A 24,993-nucleotide genomic window follows, 5' to 3' on the forward strand; every position below is an offset into this window, starting at 1 on the left:
GCAATCACAATCAAAAATCATTTCTAGACAATGGACATGAAGCTAGAGAGGACATGGGAATTCTATTAACCAGTAGTACTCTGAAAAAGATTATAGGAATATACAAGGACAATGAAGGTTATTTTTTCTCATGTGTTACAATTATCTGCTGTCTTTATAAAAGTGATGTAAGCACATTATAGATAATTCTAAAAATGAAGGCAGGAAGAGAAAAACATTCTTAGCGTCAGCACACGAACACAACTATTGCTAATGTTGTAATGTTATATCCTTTCAGACTTCTTTTAGCAAACATAGATGTTACAGAGTTAGAATAGGAAGAGCTTTAAGGTAACTTTTGTTGTGTCTTTCTCATTTAATTTAAACTGAAGCATATTCCCTGCTTTATATGAAATTAGCAAAAATACTATCTATGACAACAAATTTTTGCAATGTAATATATTAACTAGCCCTCTATTTTGAAGATTTATTTCCAATTTTTTTTCTATAATAAAAGCATTCTATCAATTAAACTTAAATATAGATATAAATTTGAGTGTGTGTGTGTGTGTGTGTGTGTGTGTGTGTGTGTGTAAAATTTCCCATTTAAGATGATTTTCTAAAATAGATTCTCAGAAGTGGAATTATTCAAAGGCATGGACATTTTAAAGTAGACCTATACAGGCTGAATTATAGGAAACTACCTTTAAAGTTCTCAATATCTTTTCTTAAAGTATCTGATAAAGCCTGGTATCAATAAAGAATTTGATTTCATAATACAGTTACATATATACAGAGCTGTATAACCTATTTATTATGGTTGTTATAAGTTCAAAAGTTCAGATTTGCTATTTATATAACTGGATTCACTCTAAACAAATAAACAAAAAATATTTTGGTTCTCACTGCCCCTTGCATCTTTTTTTCATAAAAAATCTATGTCTATGACACATTCTTCTGGATTTTATTTTTTATTAGGAAATATTTACTTAGTTCAATAAATTGGTCAATAAATATGTGATGGCCGAAAAATATTATCCTTTCTTATTAATGCTTTTTTACTTTATGTACATATCTACAAAGAAATTTTTACTGACAAATGCTTTAGAAATTTCATATGTAGTAATGGATCAGTAAGAAAGATATTTTGCAAACATAAACATTAGTCCTTATGGAAATCATAAAGTGTTCAATCCATTAGTTTTTGCTATATCAACTTCACACATACACAAACGGTAGGGGGAGCCATTTGGGGGTGGGGGAGAGAGAGAGAGAGATAGAGAGAGAAATACTAGAATCAACATAGCAAAATCTTGAATAGTTTCCACATATGCATTTGTCTCAGATCAGAAAATCCTTAGTTTAAATCCCTGATTAAGTTCCTAAGAGCTGTTAGTAAATCACTTAATCTCTTTTTAGGTAACATTTTCAAATGTATAAAGTGTAAATAAACCACCTACATCATTAGCGAGTCCTAAAGATTACAAGTGAATACTACTATAGAAAATGTAAAACTGTACACAAATATGTGCATTTAAGTATTAAATATTCATTTAAAAAGTGTAAGCAATAATAGAAAACGGAATTATGATAGCAAAATCACTTTTACGGCACATATGAGAAGAGACAAAATTGAGAGATGAGTTTAGTGTATACCTAAAAATACCTTATGTTGGTCATAATGAGATTAAATTATTAATCCTTTCATAAGCAGTATCAGATACAAAAGTTTCTAATCCCTGTAAAAAAAAAAAACACTGAACATCCAACATCCATTTACATTTCACTTATAAATGTGGGATTATCATTTGTGAATCCTGTATTCTTCTGTCTCATGTCACACAGTTCCATGGAGCTGATTCCACTCCTGCTCAGAGGCTATAAGGAATCTGGCAGGCCGATGAAAGCTTTGGCAGCCCCTGAACCATGTGACTGATTGAAAGATAGGCAGGTAGTCCCATCACACCAATAAGACAATTACAGATTTTTGTCGAGATGATTTGATTTGACTGAGAGGTATTCTTTTCTCTGCATTCGACGTTATGAGCTGGGACCCGTGGCAACTATCTTGGTAGGGTGAGAGAGAGAGAGTCTGTCTGAAACTGGGCAACAGAAAAATGAAGCAGAGCCAAGAGAGAGAGGAGGAGAGGAGGAAGGGAGAAAAGCTAAACCCTGAGATCCTAACATCAACAGTGTCTAAAACCAGTGTGCCTAAACCTTCCATCCACGCCTCCATATCCACTCACCACTTTTCCATCTTGTTCAGTGTATGGACTGGGGGACTGCATCTGTAAGGACTGCATCAAGGAGCTTCGCTGCCTCTCGCTACGAGTCAGTTTTACCAATTGCAAACAGGAGCAGGAGATGAGAGAGATGGAGGAAAATAAAGGGAGGCTATTTAATTATGCTGAGGTGCTGCAATAGGTTTATACCCTGACTAAAACCTTAAGTCCTATCAGGTGATCTTCTCCACAGGAATCTCTGTCCAGGTCCCAAGAACTGCTATCTACCTTGCTCTCCCGGGCCCTCGACTTAGTAACAGTTCTTTGTTTATATCTCCTGGGCTACTGTGCCCTCTACTTCTTGTGGCTTCCTGCTACCCCACCCACAACTTTCTACATACTCTCTTTGGCAACTATTTCTCAAATAACCCAATTTGAATGTTCTATCTATTTTCTGCTTGACCCTCACTGATAAACCAGTCCAACACTGAACTTTTCAATTGCCTGAGCAGGTACAGCCCTATTTTGTTCAAACTAGCACAAACCATGTTTTCCATCACTTGTAATGGAAAGAATCTTAACAAGTGAAAGCACCACAGCTTCTGTGCTCATTGATAAATTCAGAAGTCTGGCTTCTTTTCAGAGGGTTGAATGTATTTTATGAATGAGGCAAAGAGACATCCAAACTTTTAGGTTCAATTAAGTTTCTTTAAGAAAGAAAAAAATACTTTCTGGTTCAATGGATGCCCACTGTAAGTAAAAACAGCAGTTAACCACAGGAAATAATTAAGCTGCTTAATAATCTTATTGTAAGTCATGGTTAAATTTAAATTTTCTCTCTGTTATGTATTTCCAAGATAACTCCTGGAGTTATAACACTAAATGGGATCAAAATGAATAAATAAATGAATGAATCAACAAATGAACATCTATTGGTGTGTGTGTGTGTGTGTGTGTGTGTGTGTGTGTGTATATATACACACACTCATATTTCAAGTTTATAAAATCCCTCACACACTTTCTCTTAATTAAATGTCACTGTCCTGTGACACAGGTAAAACAAAGACTCTGGATTATTTACAGGCTATAGTAAACTGAATAATGGGTCTCAAAGATATCCTGATCATAATCCTTAGAAACTGTGAATGTGTTACCTTATATGTCAAATGGGACTTTGTAGGTGTGATTACAAATTTTGGGATGGAGGGATTATTCAGGACTATCCAAGTTGGTCCTAAATGTAATTATAAATGCTCTCATAAAAAGAGGCAGAGGGAGATTTGACTACCGAAGGTATTGAAGTACCTAATCTGCTTGGCTGGCAATGAAGAGGGAGAAAGGGGCCAGGAAGCAAGTAATACAAGAAATGCAGCTCCAGAAACTGATAAGGGAGAGAAAATGGATTTTCCTTTAATGCCTCTTGAGGAAGTTGGGTCCAGCTGTCACCTTGATTTCAGCCCAGTAAAATTGATTTTGAGCTTTGACTTGCACAACTTTAAGCTAATAAAATGTGTGTTGTTTTAACCCCAAAAGTTTGTGATCGTTTGCTAAAGCAACCATAGCAAACTAATACAGAGGTACATATCTAGTGGGCTATTTAAATCCCAGGGAATTAAATGTCTCTATCTACAATCACAGCCTCTAAGAAAATAATTACCAATGAGTGATTCTTTCCATGTCTTTATATATAGTTAACAATGACAGATATTTACTCAGTTAAGGACAGTTTCATGTTGATTTAGAGACTGAGTACTCTGCAAGTGTGTGTATTACTGTGCAAAGTTACCGGTAAAATCTCCAGGATACATTGGCTCTTAAAAGAGTGCTCCAGTCAGCTCACAAGCAGAAAGATCTAACTTCTTAGACTCTCACTAATAGTTTTTAAACCCTAGTTTTGATGGCTGGTTTGTTTTTGGAGTAGCATTAGTTTCTTGATTACTAATCTGGATTCTCTCACGAACACATTTAAATTTAGAAGCTTTAAAAATAAATAAGACAAAAAATCTTTTAGCCTCTGTGGGCCACTAAAAACTGATCAGCCCAAAATACTTTGCCTAGCATCTGAAAGAGAGACATCTGTTTGGGACTTGATTTGGCATATGTTACAAGAGAGAATCCTGGAAGGAAAAATGAAATGAATTGCTTGGCATACAATAGGACTGGAATAGGCCACTCAGGGGACAACTGACTACAGAAGGCAGAAGAAAGAAGCTTTCCACTCAGGAGCTATCAACTAACAATTACTAATGAAGGCAGTACCAGAGGAAAAAACCCTGGTCCAGTTACAAAAGCAACCAGACAACTTCTGGACAAAATCAAAGAAGGCCTCAGAGCCATAGTAATAGGCCAATTATTAACCAGCAAGTGACTAAACAGTATTTGAGAGTAAAGAGGAACATTCGGCAACCACCTTAAGGCTGACCAACAAAAATCAGCCAGTTCTGTTGTATAGGAAAAGAGAGAGAGAGAGAGAGAGAGAGAGAGAGAGAGAGAGAGAGAGAGAGAGAGCGCGCGAGAGAAAGTTGGGGAAAAAGAGGTAGGTACTGTTACAAACTCAAATGATCCTACTTAGCCTAGAAAAGTATGGTTTTAAAGAAGCACAGAGCAGTCAGATGTTTTGTTTTGTTTTGTTTTTGAGATGTAAATCAGATCACTCCCCTTCTCAAAACCTTTAGGAAGGAGTCCCTCTGAATTTAACTTAAGCAACTGAGCTTTCATTATCTGACCCCTGACAAACTGGAGGCCACTCTCACCTTGTGCATTATGCTCTAACTGTCCTGGCTTGCTTTCCTTTTCTAAAACAAACTTTTTCTCACCCCTGCCCTTTGCATAAGCTAATTGCTCTGCCTGGATGATTATTCTTCCTATCATAGAACAAAAACAACTGGTTTACAGTGTGGTATGACAGGCAATCTTATCAGTTAGGTGTGTCTTAACTATAGATGCTTGTAAGAGAAATGACTATCAACACATGTTATGTTTTCCTTTCCTTTATCAAGATTGTATTGACAAAGTTTGTTATAATTTTGCAGTATATAAGTGTTTTTAAGTGTCTAAAATACTGAAGCAGAACTTGATAATAAAAAATTAAACTGAAAGGGGGAAAGGAAAATGGATTAAGAAATATAAATAGGTAGTTACAAAATAGTCATGCAGATATAAAGTACAGCATAAGGAATATAATCAATAATATTGGAATAACTATGTACGGTATCAGAAGGGTACTAGATTTATCAGGGCGATCACTTTGTGAGTTATACAGATGTCTCTAATCGCTATGTTGTACACCAGAAACTAATATAAGATTGAATGCCAACTATAACCGAAAAATTTTAAAAAATACTATTAAAAAAAAAGAATTAGATTTCAAAAAAAAAAAGAATTAATTTTATCTAAAGAGAGATCTTGCTTTTGCCCATGGATCGGATCTCTTAGAATACTTAAAATGTTCTTCCTGAGAAGAATGTCTTTGTTTACCTGAGGGCCTTGGGCCATAGGAGAGAGTTTAAAGGCATAATATACAGTGGGAGCTTTCAGCCAAGTGGTATCAGCTTGACATCTAGAGGAACTAGAAACAAAAGGTCAGCCATGAAGGCAGCCAGCCATGTCTATTAAGCTCCAGTAAGAACTCTGGACGCCATGGCTCAAGTGAGCTTTCCTGGATGGCAATGCTCCCTGAATATTGTCACACATCATAGCCAAACAAAAACAAAAACAAAACCCTAGTGCTGTCCGTGATTCAACTGGGAAATGACAAAGAGAAGCTTCACATTTGGAACCGTCCTGGACAGTGCCCTACATGTCCCTTGCCTTGGCTGATTTTAATCCAGATCCTTTTGCCTTAATAAACCATACTATAAGTATGGCTTTCAATGATTCCTATGAGTCCCTCTAGTGAATTATCAAAACTGAGTGTAGTCTTGGGATCCCTGAACTTCGTAAAAACAATTTTTCTTAAGTCAGCTTTAGAAAATAAATAGGTCAGGGTATATAAAGAAGCTTTGATGGCAGTACACTTATGCCAGATAGATAGCTCAAGTCCAGAGAAAATACCTGTGCAAAGCAGCCTTACCCTTAAGCAGAAAAGGGAGGCTAAAAGGGCAATGAAATGAGAAAGGCATTGTATTATCCAATGTTCCATCTGGGTCCTTAAAAGAAATAATTCATCTGAGTCGCAGTTCAGAACAGCTCCAGTGAAGTTTCATCACATTGGCATTTAACAGTCACTGTTCTAAAACAATCTTAAAATAAAGTAGAGTAAGAAGAAAAATGGGAAAGTTTGGACTTTTTCACCCCTGCCACAGGAACACAAGGATTTGTTATCTGTTTTAAGGCATAATGGTCTGAATGCTAGAAATACCTTCATTTGCATCTATTCTTAATATGCGTGAGAATTACTACCATGCATAACTATGTACATGGTATTCTACTTCATGAACTATTTAACAAATTTCTAAGAGTAATTTAGACCACATATGATTTTCACTTGCTCCAAGCCTAGTCAAAATATAACTCCAGTGAAATGTATTTCTGTTATTCTAATTGTCCTGTGACAGAGACACCTCTTTCACTGATAGCCCCTGCCCACCTTCTCAGGACTGTCTTCTCTTCATCGTTCAGGTTTCAATGTAAATATCACCTCCACTGAGAAGCCTTCCTTCACTGCCTATTGAAACTGTATTACCCTCTGTTCACATAGATAATATTTTCCACTGTATCTATTTTTTGTTCTTACAGCAAATATCACAACCTGTACGTCTATATTTTTTGTTTAGGTTTGTAAACATCTCTCTCTCTCAAAATGGACTGTAAGTTTCTTGATGGAGAGATTATGTTCCTTTGGCTCACCTTTTATCTTCAGTACAAGCACTGTGGCTGTCACATGATACCCAAAGAGTTAATGGGACAAATTCTTTAAATGATTTAATTTAGCATTTTGAGCAGATGGAGATCCTCTAGATAGATTTTATTTGCCATTAATAAATTATCCACTCTTTCTATGCCTTCTCTGTGGGCTTTCAGGTGTTTGAGCATTACAAACACAGACCAGACAAGGGCATAAGACCAAAGACTCTCCCAATTAACTCTAGAATTTGTCATAAAACAGACTGAAAAAACAAACTAAAGTAAATCAATAAACCCATATAGTATCCACTCTCTAGAAGGAGAACCAATCTAACAATAAGAGAAGAAGCGAGAGAAGGATTTAAACAGTTGAGACAGGTGTTTTCATGGACCGAAGAGATTTTGGTTCTCTAAATTTGTTTCTTGGTGTGAAAAATAGAGAAAGAACTCCTTATCTCTTGAGATTGCTGTGAAGATTGTATGAGGTAATATAACAGCAGGATTAAAACGATAGTTGATGTGTAACATACTTGATAAATATTAGTTCTCTTTACCCTTATCTCACCTATGAGTGCTTACTTAGTGCTAGAAACTGCCATAGGTACTTTATATAAGTGTATTAATTTCATTTTAACAACTCTATGAGCCCAATGCTCTTATTATCATCCTCATTTTATAGGTGAGGAGAGCAAGGTATATCAACATTAAATCATTTACCTAAGGCCATATAGCTTAGAAGTGACAGAGTTGGGTTTCAGAGGCAACCAGTCCAGCTCCAGAATCTGTTCTCCTAACCAAAATGCTCTGCTGTCTTTTCAACAAACAAATTAACAACTATGTATTCAATAACTACTTTGTGTCAGGAATTAGGCATTATCTCATCTAGTCCTTGCAACGTTAAGTATCCTCTTTTTTGCAGGACCTTGAGGCTCAAAACGATTCAGTAATTTATCTAAGATTTTGCAGCTCATAAGCCATAGAACTGTATTCGAATAAATGTCTGTTAAATTCCTGACTTAGAAAAGTATTCTCTACCTTATAAGACTTTGCTAAAGTCTTATTATATCAAAGCCCTGACATATAACTAACTCTTACATGACATCTTCAAGTGTACACCCCTCCCCCCGCCAGACACTCTGGTATACAACTGTTTGTGCTAATTTAAATTGCTATTAATATTATTTTATAATTTATATAAAAGAAAAAAATATACCTATCTCTACACTTATTCAGTTGTTACTATTATTTCTAAATAGTAATTATAATAATATTACTATTATTACTGCTAATAATAATACTAAAAACTTAGTATTAATGTATTTGCTATAATCGCTCCTTTTTCTTAAACCAATGACAAAACTTATAAAACTATAGCTTTAATGACTTATTCATTTGTTGGTTTACTGACTTACTACTTTATCAACGCAGGAACACTCATTTAAAAATAGTATTGAACACTTTTGTGATACTTCTCTATATGTGGTAAATGTATCTAACTCCCTTTGGTTGGCCCCAAAATGCCTCTAATGCTCTCTAATCAGAGAATTCAGTTCAGTTATTTCTATATTTGGTGAATATTAGTGGATTATATTTTAACATTCATTTATTTTCATTTACTTATAATACTAAAATATTTAAAAAATACAAAGAAAAAAACTACTAATAATCTCATTATATTATATTAACTCATCAGTTTTTTTAAAAAAAATATGTCCTTTCACTCTTTTTAAAATTAAAATACACCTACTTCATCTCATGAGTACAACTCAGACCTTCCTTGGTGCCACCGTCTTTAATTGTTGATACAACTGCAAAAGATTCATTAAATAAGTCATATTTTACTTGCCATTACCGTATGATCCTATTTTGGGAAATAGTTATAGTTAATGAAGTTATAGTCCTTCATTTGTTGTTTTGTTAAACATGCTTTAATAAACATCTGGATAAATATAGCTTTTTCTACATTGGGATTATTTTCTTAGGATAGGTTTTTAGAAATAAGATCACTAAATCAAAGGGTGTGGAAGCTTTTTTGTGGGTCTTGGTATCTTGTTCTCGAAAAGTAACATTTCACTTGAAACTATAAAGCAGAATGACTTATTAGACTCTACTAAAAGAGGAAAAGGAAAAAGACATATTCAGTAACTGCAAAAATAATTTACTTCTTATTCCTGGCAGGAAACATAGGTAGGGTCATTATTAAATCTCCAGAGATGTTCAGAGAATCTTAAGTATAAGTAGTTCTGGACTTTAATAAAGAAAGTGTGGTATGGTTATTCAGAACACAGACCTATTTCTCCATTAAAAAAAAAAAAAAAGGCTATAGCTAAGTTTCAGGCTACTTGCAAAGGCCTATTTGGTTCATAAAGTAACCAAACTATAGTAACAATAATGCTATAGAACTTCCCACCACATAGTTTTAAAAGGTCCCACTCAGGCCCCTGCTCAGACACTGAGCACATCTCTCTGACAAATGAAAGTGTGAAAGTGGAAAACTTACATTCCCTAGTTTTTTTGCTCTGACCAGGACATGGAAAACTGCTAGAGAACACTTTTGGTATGACATAGTGCAACGCCCTTACTTAATGACAAGGAAGCTAAGAATAGCCTTAGTAGGCAGCAAGTTCTAGGCCATGCAACTTGCCTTGTATGCCTGCTCAAGTAAGCTTCTGCAATACTGGGGAGAGTGTTCTAGGGGGTAACTTGTGGAGGAGAGAGAAGATCAGGAAACTAAAGCTGCATATGAACAGGCTAGCACAGTGAACTGCATGAAGGAAATGTTCACTGGAAGTGGAGACTGTTAGTAAACTACAAAATTCAATGGAAGCAGTTTAGGAAAAAAGGGAGAAAATGGTGTGTGGAGCAGGTGAAGCTAGGTGATATTTTGAGATTAATGACTTTATTTTGTTTGCGTTTTTCTTTGTGTTTCCCTTATTTTATTTTTAGCACAGTTCAGATGGGTTATCTGCTCCTGACCTTGTTTTCTCAGGGGAGGGATATGCCACACAGGAAAGCCCAAGTAGAGTTCTCTCTGGCTTTTGTTTTTCAAAACGCGAAATGCTTAGGAGAATTGAAAGTGTTAGCTAATAGGAAGGGCAGAAGGGTATCGACAAAAGAGGAGTGGAAAAAAACATTAAAGAAGACAAAGTTAGCCTCAGGCTGAAGTGTTTCAACTGGGCTGGCCGAAGAGAGGAGAGGTGTGGTAAGTAGGCTGGCTACATATCCCCAGCATAGGTACCCTCAGAATCCAAAAGCAGAGCCAAGGGATTGGGAGTTCCTCAACACAGGGCCTTAGCTAATAGCTCCCATCTCCAAATCTGAACCTGCAGGAATTATGTGGAGGAAACTATAGATACTTCAATATCTGCATAAACCGATATACACCGTTCACAACTCTTTCTCCTGTGACACCATGGCACAGTGTAAATCTGGGGATCATGGCACAATTCCGCAGAGCTGAGGAAGGAGGCAAACTCAACCAAAGGCTCAGGTTAATATTTTTCTGGCTTGAGGAAAAAACAAAATCAGAATACAAATTAAGTGAGCTATAAAAAGTAAATTTTAGCACCCCTGAGATTGAGACTAAGATTCATACCTAAATCATAAGGTTATCTTGCTTCGAAGGAGCTAATTTATAAATGTCTGATCTTCATTACATTCTCTTAACATCTTTCTCATATTTATTTTTAGATTAATTATTTTTCTAAGTGCAAACCTTATCATGTAAGTTAGAACCCTTCCTTGTCCTTAAGATAAAGCTCAAATTGCTTTGAATGGCTCTTTATGACTTCTCTGCATCAACTTCAAGGTCATCTATCCTTACTCTTCTCCTCTCCACTTTGTGCTGCAGGGATGCCCAAAGACTGGCAAGTTGACAAACACAATTTGCATTCCTGATAGCACAGGCTACACTCTTCCTTGAGTGTCCTTCATGTAACCCTGATGCACCAAGGCTACTCTTTCAACTATCAGAACTGCAAGGGAGGTGAATCATATGGTCTGACGCCCTCTCAATCTTTCCAACCTTCTTTCAAGGCAGAAGAAGTATATTTTATCTTTGTACCTAGTAGCTAATGTCAAGGCCCAGGGCAGGCTGCTCCAAGATGTGGTATTGATTATTTTGAATTAAAGTTATTTAAGAAATTGTCTGTGCAAGAAGAAAACCCTGACCTCTCTGTCTCCCTAAAGGAGATAAATCTCCCATGTGATAGATACCCTGACTGCTCCTGAGGGCTGAGAGAACCTTACCATATATTTTTTTTTTTAATCCAGAGTAAGACTCCTATATAAACAAACCTCGTACGGCCTTAACTGATTTACTACGAAGCCCCAACTTTGCTTCAGCACCTCACTAACGAATGCCCAGATCTTGCTTAGATTTCTTTCTAATAAGCACTTTCTTTGCCCTATCAGTTTCTCACAAATTTATTATTTCTTTGTCTAGAAAGTATAAAGAGGTGTCTGGTTTGATGATCTCTTTGAGCATTTTATAATCTGAGCATCATATTATGATTCTCCTGTGCATACGTATTAACTTGGTCTTTCTCCTATTACTCAAGTCTTCTGTCAATTTTATTATTTTATTACTAGGCCAGCCACACACAATAAAAAACTAAAAATGAGTGTGGGGGGAGATTCTACCCCTCCCCATCACTAACATGATGCTGGTGCACAGTATACAATTTAAAAATGATGGAGGAAGGGAGGGAAGAAATGAACAAGGGAAGGAGGGAGTAAGAAAAATAGGGGGGGGGGGAGAGGAAATATTATAAATTCCTATGGTTGATTAATGGCAGATTTAGGACCAGCCTTCACTTCCTCTGACCACTAGCCCAGTGCTCTTCCACAAAGTCTTTGGGGATTAGTCAGTCACCTGTGAAACCAGTTTCTTGGCAATATTACTTTGCTGCTTTTCATCAAATGTTGTTTTAGATTCAGAACACTACCCCTGTCATATAAATGCAGGCAATTAAATATTTTCCACATGAGCCATTCTCTCTTCTGGAAGAACTCAAATTGTTTAATAACCCTGAGGAAGAAGAAAAAACTCCTGGAATTTTATTTTTCATGATAAATTAGATATTTGATGATTTAGATTAAACTTGCAGTGGCAAATAAACTACCGCCATGTCCCCAGATGTATACATTATGCTATGGATGTCAGATCCTTTTCAGTACGTTTTCAAAATGACTCTCAAACATGTAACAACATCATTCCAGATTAAATGACAGTTTTGAGCATGTGAAAACCCTAAACAGCATTTATAGGAGTTAGAGACGCTAATATAAAACAGTGAATAACCTCACCATGCTTAATTTGCAGTTCTTTTTCATTTCCCTGCAGACAGCTCAGTGTCTCTTTGCTGTTTAGAAGCTTGTTTTACAACCTCCATGAGCATTTCTGCCTCCATCTGGGCAGGCACGATCCATTTTGTCTGCTACTGAGTTACTCATTGCTATCACACAGATTTACAATGCAAGGAGAGACCAGTTGGCCTGACTTCCTTCTAATAAAGGTGGTAAAAGTCCAGAGTAGGTCTTCCTCTTAGATGCCACCCTGGGTTGCAGATCGTTTAGAGCCGAAAACAATTAAAGCCCAACAAACTCAAGAAGAGCTGAAGTGTTTGTTTGTGTGTGTGTTTGTTTGTTGGCTTTTTACCTCCCCCTTAACTGCCTAAAGGAATTCAGACAGAAAAACCTGCTTCAGAAAGGGTACCTTAGCATATATGAATTAAATGTTGCAGACAGAGAGAAATCTAGCAAAGTCTGTTTATTGGACACCACTCTGTGTCCCATAGTTCATGGGAATCCAGCATGAATTTGTTTACCACATCTTTGCTTCTTTTCATCTGCTTGTGACTTGCCTACTTCCCCTTTGAAGTTCCTCTCCTTAGTTCAGAATGGCACATAAGCCTCCACTGCCCAATGGGCTCTGGGGCCTCATATTCTTGCAGAACCTCAATATGTACATATGTAATAAATTTGGTCATTTTCTCCTGTTAACCTGTCTCATGTTAATTTGACTATGAGTTCAGCCAGAAGAATTTAGAAAGCTGAAAGGAAAATTCTTTTTCTACCCCCAAGAGCTACGCTGTTATAATCTAGGGATGCACTTTACATGTCTGCTTTGAACTGCCTTATGTGTTGTCAGTGGCTAAATAGTTCACATGATGAAGAAAAATGAAGACTCTTGTCAGAGTCATGGCACAGCATAACACTGCTTCTATAATTACTTGGCTCCAAGGTTAGATTGAGGAAACACAGGGCTCAAATATATCTGATTAGCAAGTATAGTATTAGTCAATGATTTCAAATGTAAAATGTTTTATGTTGAGGCAAGACAAATGAGGCAAATATAAATCAAATAGATGCTTAAAAAATAAAAGATAGGAGCAGGACCTGGCAGTATGACTAATTTTCATGAAGCAAGACTGCATCATATTCAGTATATATTTATGAACATCCACTCCTTTTTCTTGCAATCTATAGCCTTTTTTCCTTTAATTTTTCACATAGCATAATTCCCAGGACCAATCATTTTAACCATTCTTTACTATAACCTCACTTATTTTTTTCTATATCCTTCATCCATCTGATTCAGTACTGGAGACAAACTTCCATTCTAGTTAATCCAAACATCCACATTCTATATTCCATAACCAGGAACAATAGGCTGCCATTTATTGAGCACTTGTAGTTAAGACACTGTATTAAACATGTTATAGATATTATTTCATTTAATACTCAGAGAAATCCAACGATAGGCACTTTAAACATTTTATCTCTATTCGGAACTTCTTAAGTTCCAGAATATTTCCTCAGTTGTCTAACAAACCCTTCAAATGTAACCTTCCTCCAATTAACCCTGTGTTTCCACCTATATTACCCTAACCTGTGTTAAGAACGAGAGACTCTTTCTCGTCTCTTCTCTCTCCTGCCCAACATCTTGTTACAAAGCTTTATAGTGTACCACCAATTTCTCATCTCTATTACTTATTCTCCATTTTCATTGCTACTATTTTAGTTTAGACCTGAATTCCTTCTCATATATATTACAACATTCTGCTACACACTTTAAATGACTCTATTTACCTCTTTCTAATATATTCTCCATACTACTGCCAGAAGGATCATCCTGAAATTTAATCTCAACATGCCACTCCTATGTTTCATTGGGTTCCCCAAAGTCCTCTGTTTAAGCCCAAAGCCCTTTGCAAGGTTTAAAAGACTCTTTAAATCTCAATCTATAGTCTCCTAATCTACTAGTTGCACAAGAACTCTTTACTAGCCCATCACTAGCTGTTTTTTTTTAAAACATATTTCTTGGTGTTAATGAATTTATTTGCTCTAACTTCAGGCATCAGTGGGATAGTAGCAGGAGAAGACAGCACAGTGTAATGTTACATGTACAAGAATTTGATACAACTATAGGTCCACACACAGGAACCAAAAATATTTTGGAGGGAAGGGATAAGGGAGGGCTGACAGGAGTATAATAGTTCTTGCTTGACAATGTAAGGATTTGAAGAGAGAAATACCTTTAGCTATCTGAAAACTACAACACTTAATAAGCAGCTAAACTCAGTAACTGAAATATGTTTTATTTCTCTTTGAATCATTTTGGCCTGCACATGACTTTCATCTTTTATTTCCTTGCTCAATGCCGATCAACATGGCTGTCTTTCAGCAAAACAGAACCTAAAGGCAGTATGCCCAGACAGTGACAGTCATTTGCAAATAGACAAGCTAATGAGACTCTCAGAAAGAGCCTCTAAATGACTAACATGAGCTAGAAGGGTCCATCAAATAAATGCCTACTTTTGTGCATTTTCTTTAATTGACTTTGACGGACAGGTTGACTAAACTTTGATGTCAAGGGCTTATGTCTTTTCCATTCTGTCACAAGCTGTAAACAACTTCATGCTGAGTATGAAAAAGAAATAAACTTTTCTGCATTAAAGGAATAGAAAATAATTTTAATTATTAAAAAATTCAGATTATCTTTTGTTCCAAATATTTATATTTGGAATTCCAGAATATGCTTTCATATATTTAAAAAAATATTTTATAACTTTGTGTTTTGTAACAAAGGAATAAAAAGGCAAAATAATAAAAGTAAGACAATAAAGGGTTCAATTTATTTTGAATTCATGTTAAAGAGTTTTCAGCATGATATTTATATGCCTTAATCTAAAATTGCTTCAATTTCCCCAATGTTTGTGCAAGAAGTGATTCAATTCCAGATTAATTCAGATTGCCTTGGTAATGAAGCTATTGTCTGCTGAATAAATCCATCATGATAACAATGCTGTCCATTTAAAGTGGAATGTTCCTTGTTTTCTGAGATCCGTGGTTCGATACTGGTTTTTATTTTGCTAAACATTTATACCACTGCTTTGTAGTTATCTCTCTTTAAGAGACATTGCCAAAATCCAAGAGAGTGATCCTCATCAATACTGGTCTTTAGTTTTTGTTTTAAAAAATATCTTTTTTTTTTCAAGATTAGATACAAAAAAGTACAAAAGAGAATACATATGTGTTTGTGGCCTACAAATTCCTGGGAGATATTTTCAGCAACTGGGATTAAGGTAGGGATTAATACATTATACATGATAAAGGATTTTAATTTTTAAAATATTCCAATAGCTTTACAATGATGAGGATATTCAAAAGAGATAACAATGTACATTTTTTTTTTTTTAATCTTTGCTAGTGATCTCAAACATGGAACTGTAAAACCATTCTGTGCGCTTAAAAAGGCTCAGTGCAGTACTCTGTTATATGACCTATTTTATTTCCTTATTCCATTTGTGGCCCTACTGTACTTAATATATAGAAAAAAATTAGATCAGGACAATAGGGAAGAAGCAATATAAAAGTTAATGCAATATGATAAACCTTGATGCATACAAACACTTGAAATCTTTTTTTTATGTTTGCATGAAAATAGAAATATGTTCTTAATATTTTCATACCATAATGATGGGGGTCAAAATACACATAGTGAGGAGTCTATTCATATTTGGTAATAAGCAATCAGCAACTATATCTAAATCAAATTAGCTAACAGATATAGGTTCTGGAGGTATACAGGGGTAAATTATGAATTTTTTCATCTGCATTATTTTAACATCTTGTAAAGTTGTTTCTTATTGTTAAACTATTTGATTACTTTATAATTCAGTTTTTTACCATAAATCAAAATCTTTGACTCTAGTAAGAAAACCTGTTGAAATAATGGGAAGTACGAAAAAAAAAAGCTATCGTTATATAGGAAAAGAGGGACAGCTATACTCTGTTAGGAAAACAACAAAAAAAAGGGCTATGTTCTAGTAGCTAATTAAAAATTACAAAAAAGAATCACATTAGACAAAATAAGCATTTTGTTCTACAAAGACAGATAGCAAGGAAGAGGAAAAAGACATGAAACTCACGAATAAGATTAATATTAAGACCTATAAATTTCTTTCACGGTTCAGTCTCTTTAACTATTTAATACAAAATAGTTTTCACAGTATTTCTATTAATATCCTTCAGGTGTAAATTAATGAAATCATTAGAAGACCAAGCTTCTCCCACCATCTGAAAAGAAGAATGCTATTCGATAGCCTTAAAACCATGCTATTAGACATGGTTTTATTTAAATCATGGTTTTATTCAAATAACCCTCTGAAGAGGGCAGTTCACATATCATCATCATTTAATAAACAATAAAATTAAAACTCAGAGAAGTTAAGTTCTTTGAAGATGGTCACATGGAACTACACTGTAGTGGAATATAAATGAGTTCTTTACTGCTTGAAGATACAGTGATTTTTCTGTTTGACCTACTGAATTTTTTAAGTTGTAAAATAGTGATGGTAATAACAATCACCAAGGGTTTTTAGGGTATTAATGAGACAGTGTATATATGGAGCTTAATATATTACCTGACATATGGTTAATATTGTTTTTATTATTGCACAACTGGTCAGTCATATTTGAACACATTTTACTAGCTGGCTAAGGCTGTCATAACAAAATACCACAGATTAGGTGGCTTTACTAACAGAAATTTATTTTCTCAGAATTCTGGGGGCTAGAAGTCCAAGATCAACGTTCTGGCAAATTTGGTATCTAGGAAATCCTTTCCTAGTTTGCAGACCAGCACCTTCTCACTGTGTCCTCATATAGCCTTTCCTTTGTGGGTACACACTCCTGTTATCTCTGCCTCTTCTTTTTAAGAACACCACTCCTTTTGAATTAGGACCCTATTCTTATGACCGCAGTTAACCTTAATTACCTCTTTAAAGGGTGTATCTGTAAATAGAGTCACATTGAGGGTTCAGGCTTCGACTTATAGATTTGGAAGGAATGTGTTCACTCCATAACATTCTGTCCTTTGGCTCCCAAAATTCAAATCCTTCTGGCATGTAATACAGTCACCACATATCGATAGACACCAAAGTTTTAACCCATCCTACCATGAACTCCAAATCCAAAGTCTCATCTAACATCTCAATCAGGTATGGGTGAGACTATAGATATATTTCGTCCTAAGGAAAAATTTGTCTCCATCTGTGAACCTGTGAAACAAGACAAGATATGTGTTTCCAAAATACATTGTGGGACAGACATAAAGTAGACATTTAATGTTCCAAAACAGAGACATCAGAAAGAAGGAAGGGATGAAGGGGTCCCAAGACATTTTGAAATCTGTCACAGCAAATTCCATTAGATCTCAAGGTTTGAGAATAATCTCCTGTGGCTTTATGTTCTGGTTTCCAGGTCCATCTGAGTAGCAGCCCTACCTTCCTGTCCCACTTGGGCAGAGACACTTGATGGAGGCCCACTTCCTTTGGCCATGGTTGACGGCCTGGCCCTTCAGGCCCTGGGCTGATTCTACATTATTTTCAGGGTCATTTTTACCTTTTCTTAAAAGATAAGGCAGGTCCACAGCTGGATAGTGAATAGCAGTACTGAATTGCCCTATAGAATCCCAGAAATCCAAAACCTTCCTTTATTTCATCCAGTCTCTGTACCATTTAGTCCAAACTGGCTGTCATAATCTATGATGATAGAATCTCATCTCTATTCCTGACTTTTACTGAGATGGCTGAATAATCCATGCATAATACCTTCATGGAGTGATTGTCGAGCCATACCTTTGGTGTTCTCACCAAAACATGCTTTCTCATTTTTTACAAAGTGGATAGGCTTAGAATTTTCCAAATCTTGAAGTACTGGTTCCTTTTTGCTTATTTTTTCCTCTTCAATTCATCTCTCTCCTCTCCGATTTTACTATAAGTAGTTAAACTATAAACTATAATGCACATTATTCTATTTTACATCTCCATGACTTTGCTCATTCTGTTTTCTTGGAATATATACTGTTAAAAAACAAGAGATCTCAGGCAAAAATTGGACCACCAAGTAGGCACCATTCCATAGCAAGACACTTTGCTCTATCATACTTATGTAAGGGCAACTTATATTTAAAGACAATAAACTTCGCTTTTTCTAATACTAATAACGTATGTCACCTATACTTTGATTTTTAAAAATCACTTTCCTGCTACTTGTTTCAGCAAATCCTATGTGTGTAGCTATATCCCTTTTACAGTTCCATGGGGGTGAGTAAAGAGATGTGCCTTACTGATCTGCAGTTGGAGGCTATCACAGACTCAAGAATGCTGACAGTGAAGAAATGACATACAGGGAAATCATTCATTCTTTCTTCTGCTAGAAACTCACTCAAAGACTTACTATTCCATTCACCCTTGAAATTGAAGTCATTGTTTACAAACTGGTTTTCCCCGACTCCATTGTCATATTACAAAGCCTCTATTTTCCAGACATGCAAAAGAACTTCCTATTTCTACTTATGCCATCTTCTTTCATACCTCTGGGCTGCCATGCTTTTTTTATAGATTTAATCATAAGTTTGATGCTCCCTAAAAGTCTATTCTCTACCTAAAAAAGACTTCGACTTCCAGCCCCAGATTAGATGACATTTCCTCTGTGTGGTCTTCTCTGATATCTTCACAGAATTATAATTGTGATAACATAATTATTAGTTTACAGGCTTTCTTCTCTCACTCACATGTGAGGTCTTCTGAGCAAATGTTCCCTCATTAATTTCTCTCATCTTCAAGGCTAAGTATAGTATTTGGTATATAGAAAGTACTTAATAAGTGAATGTGAGATAAATGAATCAATGACTGCAATACATTTCTATCCCCACCTTTCTGAATTCCTTCTGAGCTGAAAGATGGTGTTCGCCTTTATTAAGACCTATAGTGTTCAAAACCCACTCTATATTGAGAAATTTAAAAAATGAACTAAGTTCTCATTCAGTATTTATAAAAATTAATCTCTATTAGCATGGCCTAGAATTGTTTATAACTGTGTTCGTCAATAGTTGCGAAACTAATCAGAATTGTTTACTCTGCATTAGAAGATCAATATAATTATAAAAAAAAATCATTTATGACATACTATGCTACACTTTACAATTTTTCCATTGCTTTGTGTTTGCCTCTACTTTGGTCACCTTCTTCCTCTCAATATAATTATTGATGACTGCAGTTTCAAAATCTTATGAGTAGCTGGTTAACTATTTGCCAAAACCATTTTTCCTTCCTGGACACACAAGTAGGCTATGTTTCCCAGCCTCCATTGCATTGGTCAGTTCTAGCCAACGAAATGTAAGTGAAAATGTGGTACAGCACTTATGAACCTGGCCTACAAAAACCTGCATGTTTTCCTTATGTCTTTTTCCCTTCTACCAGCTACATGCAACCAAATAGGGTAATATTAAAAGTCACTTTTTGAAAAGAGCAAAAAAGATGATCTTTGAATTTCTACTTGAATGAAAGTTGACCATGTACTGGTCACCAAATTTTCTACTTTAAATGACTAAAAGATATAATTCTACTGTGTTCAAACTATTACACATATTGGGGTTCGTTTGTTGTTAAAACTAGCATTATCTTAACTAATAATTGTTTTTCGTTATATGTGAAGACATCTAACAAGATTTCAGTGCCTAATGAAATCATTAAACAGGCCCCAAAACTTTGTACGTGTAAATATATAAGAAATAGGAATGGGGAAGGAAGATTTGTGAGACTGTGGCTAGTGGCTGCGGTAATGATAAAGCATTGCTGACAGACCTTCCATTACCTCAGATTGTCCCTATTTAACAGGCAGCTCTCATGCAGCTGTGCTCCTGCTGTTCACAAAACTTACTTTGAATATATAATGCCAATTATAGAGACTGAACATGTCAAGATTTTGACAGGTGTCTAGATAGTTATGCAATTAATTTTATTTATGCATTTTCTGCTTTAAATGCCCCTGAAAAGAAGAAAACTGACTAATGCATCATAAAAGGAACACTCATATTTACCTCTTCACTCCAAATTACCACCACTCTTTCTTCCCACAAAAAAGGAGGGGAATGAAAAAGGGAAGAAAAAAAATACAGTTAAAGAAAAATAAGCTGATTCAGTAATCAAGTTTAATACGGAATACAAACTGACAAATGTCAGTGGAAAATTCTCAAGCTAGTCATTAGTTCAAAAGCTACATATATTAAAAAACAAACAAACAAACAAACACAAAAAACCTTAGAGATTGTGACCAGTGCCAGAGAAGGTTGAAAGGTCTGACACTTCTTGGAATTCAAAGACAGCAGGGAATTTATTAGCATTTAGATATACAGATTTAACTACACGGCAATCACTATTTTATTGTCATTCTTCAAAACTGAGAAGAAACAAGCTTTAATCTTATTCCTTTCTCAACGATTGTGTGATATAGCTTAGAACAGCATATAACCACAACACGACTGACTCTTTGGCACTTACATGGTAATAATACTGTGCAATTAAATTATCCAATACTGTGTGATAAGCCCAGGAAAGATAAAGTAATCTTACTAAATCAGAAAATAAATCTTTAAAATTAAATAAATAGTTTATACATGTAATATTATAATTGCTCTCATGTTCTCAAGAAAGATCTAAAACTCATCATTTTGATTTCTACCTTAGGATAAATCTTTTACTCATTTATTCACTCATTTGACACATGAGTCCTGAAACCTTTTGTATGTATCTATTTTTTTAACTTATAAAACTTAATGGCCTATATATTATCTATTAATTTCTTTAATAAAAAATTGATGGTGAAATTAACTGAGAATATCATTGAAAATACTAAATTGATATTTATCTTCAAAGAACTGACATTAATGCTTGAGTTATCCCAAAGGCAAATATCTAACATCGAGAGTAAGTCTGAAAATGCATGGAGGTAGGGAGCCCAGAGAATGATGGAGACCTGGGGATATGTCTCTTCCTACCCTCCCTGAGTAGCTTCATAGAGAAATGACTACACTTGGTTGAAGGTCTCTAAAATTATTTTTCTTTGAAATAATTTTTGAAAACACATAATATAGATCTAGATCTATATATATATCTCAGCATACACTGGGAAGTAAGGACAAGCATGAGAAGCAATCCTTTATTTTGTAAAGAGCAGTAATTGTGAAAGGGGCAGTGGAAACTTAGAACTGGCAGACCATAAGTGGAATCTCATGTGGATCCTTTTGAGGAAACATTACACATAGAAGCTGAAGATTTGGAAGTTGGTCCCTTGAAAAATATCTAAATTTGCATTATCATCTCCACCACTAAATTATAGTATAACCTGTGAATAGCATTCAATTGCAGAACTAGTGAAAAACTAAACAACTTTGCAGAAAGAATTGCTAATTGCATAGGTTATGACATCATAAGTACTTGTATCAACCTCCATCCCTCCTCTGACATTAACTAGCTGTGATATTATGGAAAACTCATTTAATCTGCCTGAGTCTGTCTCTTCATCTTTCTAAAATAAATCTCCAGAAAATATCCTGTTCTTCCCTCTCCAGAAAAATAGCATTTTTTTTTCTTTTTTTTGTCCCTAACACCTAAGTTTTATACTATTATACTTGAAAGATGTTTGTTTGTTTGTTTGTTTTAAACTTATTTTATCTATATTCCCTATTATAAAGTGAGCAACTGGAGGGCTTATTGATAATCGTCCTTCCCTGCTGCCTAAAAGAAGTCCTGGCACAAAAGAAATGTTAAATAAATGTTTCTTGAGTTAGTGACTAAAACACAGTAATTATACTTACTTCAGTGCTTTGGAAACTTTAAATGAGAGACTGTGTGTAGACCATTGAGTTGAAAGTATCAGGAAGTATGCTCAGAAATAAAAGCAACAAGGAAGTGACAGAATAATAAAATACTACTCTTGTAGTAGCCACCCAACCATGAGATAAGATAAGGCACATACTAAGCATGTCCTCTGCTAATCAGAAGTTGCACACACTGTAATATTAAGGGGCAAGATCAAGAGCCAAGGGATCTCAGGCTGGGTCCCAGAGTGTCCATACAATAGTCAAACCAGTAGTTTGGTAAGGAGCACGCTCTGTAGCAGAAATGCAGATAAATAACTCAAGCCTAGATTCTGGAGCTAAGAGAACATTGCCTTCATAAGACACTAAGGCATTCTTTGGCTACTATAGAATTAACTACAGGTTTAAAAACTCTAAAATAAAGATTCAAGGAGATGAATTGTATGTGAAAAAAAAAAAAAAACACTAGTTTTGTCCTGCATGTTAATGTGGACAGATCAGGTGAGAGATTTTGTGGAAGGCAAAGTATAATGAAGAAAGCCTTACGGGCTATATGGATTATGACATTATCTAGGTATCAGAAGTTAAGAAGTCTACTGAATGTAGACTGAAGAATAGTTTTATTTGGATAGCCTGATGTGTAATTTTAAAGTTGACTTTGAATATTTTTAAGCAAGGCTAGAACTGTAAAGTTTACCTTAGGGTTCATTATTCCTATTGTCTAAGAGTTGTCTTCTTCACACTGTGAATACATGACAAATAAGTCCCATAGCAAAAGAGTTGAAATAAGTATTACAAATTTATGTAATACTGTAGAGGAGGATGACCTGATAGGAAAATACAGCCAGAGAAAGATGGTCGGGAGAATAGTATGAAAAGTAAGAAGGTCAAGGTGAGATGATTCAAAGTCAAGTACACAATATCTAGGTAACTACCATAGGGTAATTTTTAAGGGCTTTGTGCTTTTTTTCAGGCTAAGATTGTCTTCTCAAAGTATACTGAGAATTCATGAATAATATATTTATGAAAGAATGCATTAATTCATTATAGTATACATTCTACCATGTATAATGGCTCAGTGGCAATAGCTAAACAAGTAAAGCTTATTTATCCTTCACATGACATCCAGCAGAGAAGCAGTTTCATACTGTTTTGCTCTATAAATTAAGCCAGAAAGCCAGGCTTCTTAGATATTGTTTTATTACTTTCAGACAGTTGTCCTTGTCTATATGATATAAGATGGTTCACCAGGACATTCCATCCACATTCATTTTCCAAGCTACTACAGGAAGAAGGAAGAGCAGTATATACATGTACCCTTTAAGGACACGACCTAGAAATGGCACACAATACTGTAGCTCATATTCTATTGTCTAGAATTCAGACATATGGCCAAACCTGGATAGAAAGGACCAGAAATATATATAATTTTTTTTTTAAGAAGGTCATATGCCCAGCTATTGAGCTGTGGAAAGCTCTGATAGTTGATTTAACTGAAAGAGGATTTTCAACCATTCAGCAGAACTGAAAAAATCAGCCAAGCACACATTGGTGAAAAACAACAAGAATTTGCAGAAGATAATTTGAGACATTTTTCAGAAAATGTCTGAGTAGCTTTACAAAGCAGATGAAATAGTCCTTCTCGACTGATGCCTTTTGAGTCTAACTCTGCAGGTGATGGTGAATTAAATGTTCAGGAGCTTAAACAAAACAAATACAGGCTGATTGTTCCCATATGTGCTTGTGCTGCTGGGTGCCATAAAACAAAACCTTTCACGACTGAAAAATTGAATTATCCTTGGATTAGAAAGCAGCTGTACCAGTTATATGCTTATCCAGTGCCAAGATTGAGTTCTGGCCCTATCATTGCCTAAATTCAAAACTTGTTGAGCCATTAACTTCTATAAATCTATTTCTATTAATCTGTGGAATGGGGATATTAAATGCTGAGAAGAACTAGAATGAAATCTGATAAACTAATATATGTGAAAGAAACTGGTTATTAGCTTTTTAATATGCTTCAGCCAAATTAGAACTCTATTGTTATTAACTGGGACAGTATTTATTTATTTATTTATTTATTTATTTATTTATTTATTTATACTTATTTTTTTTTTCTATTAACTTCTTATATGTTCATGGAATCAAAATCTTTGCAGTTATTTTATTGCCAAATATATGTAGAGAATCATTATTGAAGCTATTTGTTTCTTAGTTATTTGTCTTAACAGTCACTGAACAAATTTGCTCAATTTGACCCATAATAAAGCTCCAGAATTAGATTGTGTAAAACGTAAAGCTTCAAGGAAAAAAATATTAAGCCCCAGTTAGCGGTGTTAACAGAATTGTTCTTCCAAATAATCATGTATAAAACGTGGATTCTTAGGATCTGAGTGTCGCAAGCAAAAAAGGTGGCTACAGAAGCACCACCCTTGGATGCATTTACGTCTTTCCACAATTTCAGGTTTATTTAGTGGTACCTTCTCAGATAAACCACAACACAGAGAGGTAAGGTACAGAGGCTTATGGGACAGAGCGAAAGAGTAAAAGTCCTCTGTGTTCCTGAAGCAAGCTCTGGAATTGGCAGCACAGATGAGCTCACATTGGTCCCAAGCCAGTGGCAACAATGTGCAGAGGGTCAGAGTCTTTGGCTCTTAGTGCACCTGTTCATGATGCTCTCAGGTCAGGCTTGAGCAGCATCTGTCTGAGTCGTTCAGCTTATATGGTCTTTACAGGGTGGAATCTTTTTGCTTTTTGGATCCTGCAGTCCTAGATTAC

At 35.3% G+C, this 24,993-nt stretch overlaps 1 protein-coding gene across 15 annotated transcripts in view; it reads right to left on the minus strand.

Moving 5' to 3' along the window:
* Positions 1–24,993, minus strand: part of LINGO2 (leucine rich repeat and Ig domain containing 2) — a 1,061,594-nt gene that overhangs the window by 818,465 nt on the left and 218,136 nt on the right. Inside the window, exon 1 of one of the 15 annotated variants that reach the window (XM_036217657.1) lies at positions 8,794–15,022. The exons of the other annotated variants lie outside the window; for them this stretch is intronic. The gene's annotated coding sequence lies outside the window, so the exon portion shown is untranslated. Of the gene's footprint in view, positions 1–8,793; positions 15,023–24,993 lie in introns of those variants that run through there. 15 annotated transcript variants of the gene reach the window in all.

Source organism: Rousettus aegyptiacus, unplaced genomic scaffold (assembly GCF_014176215.1).
Source record: "Rousettus aegyptiacus isolate mRouAeg1 unplaced genomic scaffold, mRouAeg1.p scaffold_m13_p_3, whole genome shotgun sequence".
Lineage (NCBI taxonomy): Eukaryota > Metazoa > Chordata > Mammalia > Chiroptera > Pteropodidae > Rousettus > Rousettus aegyptiacus.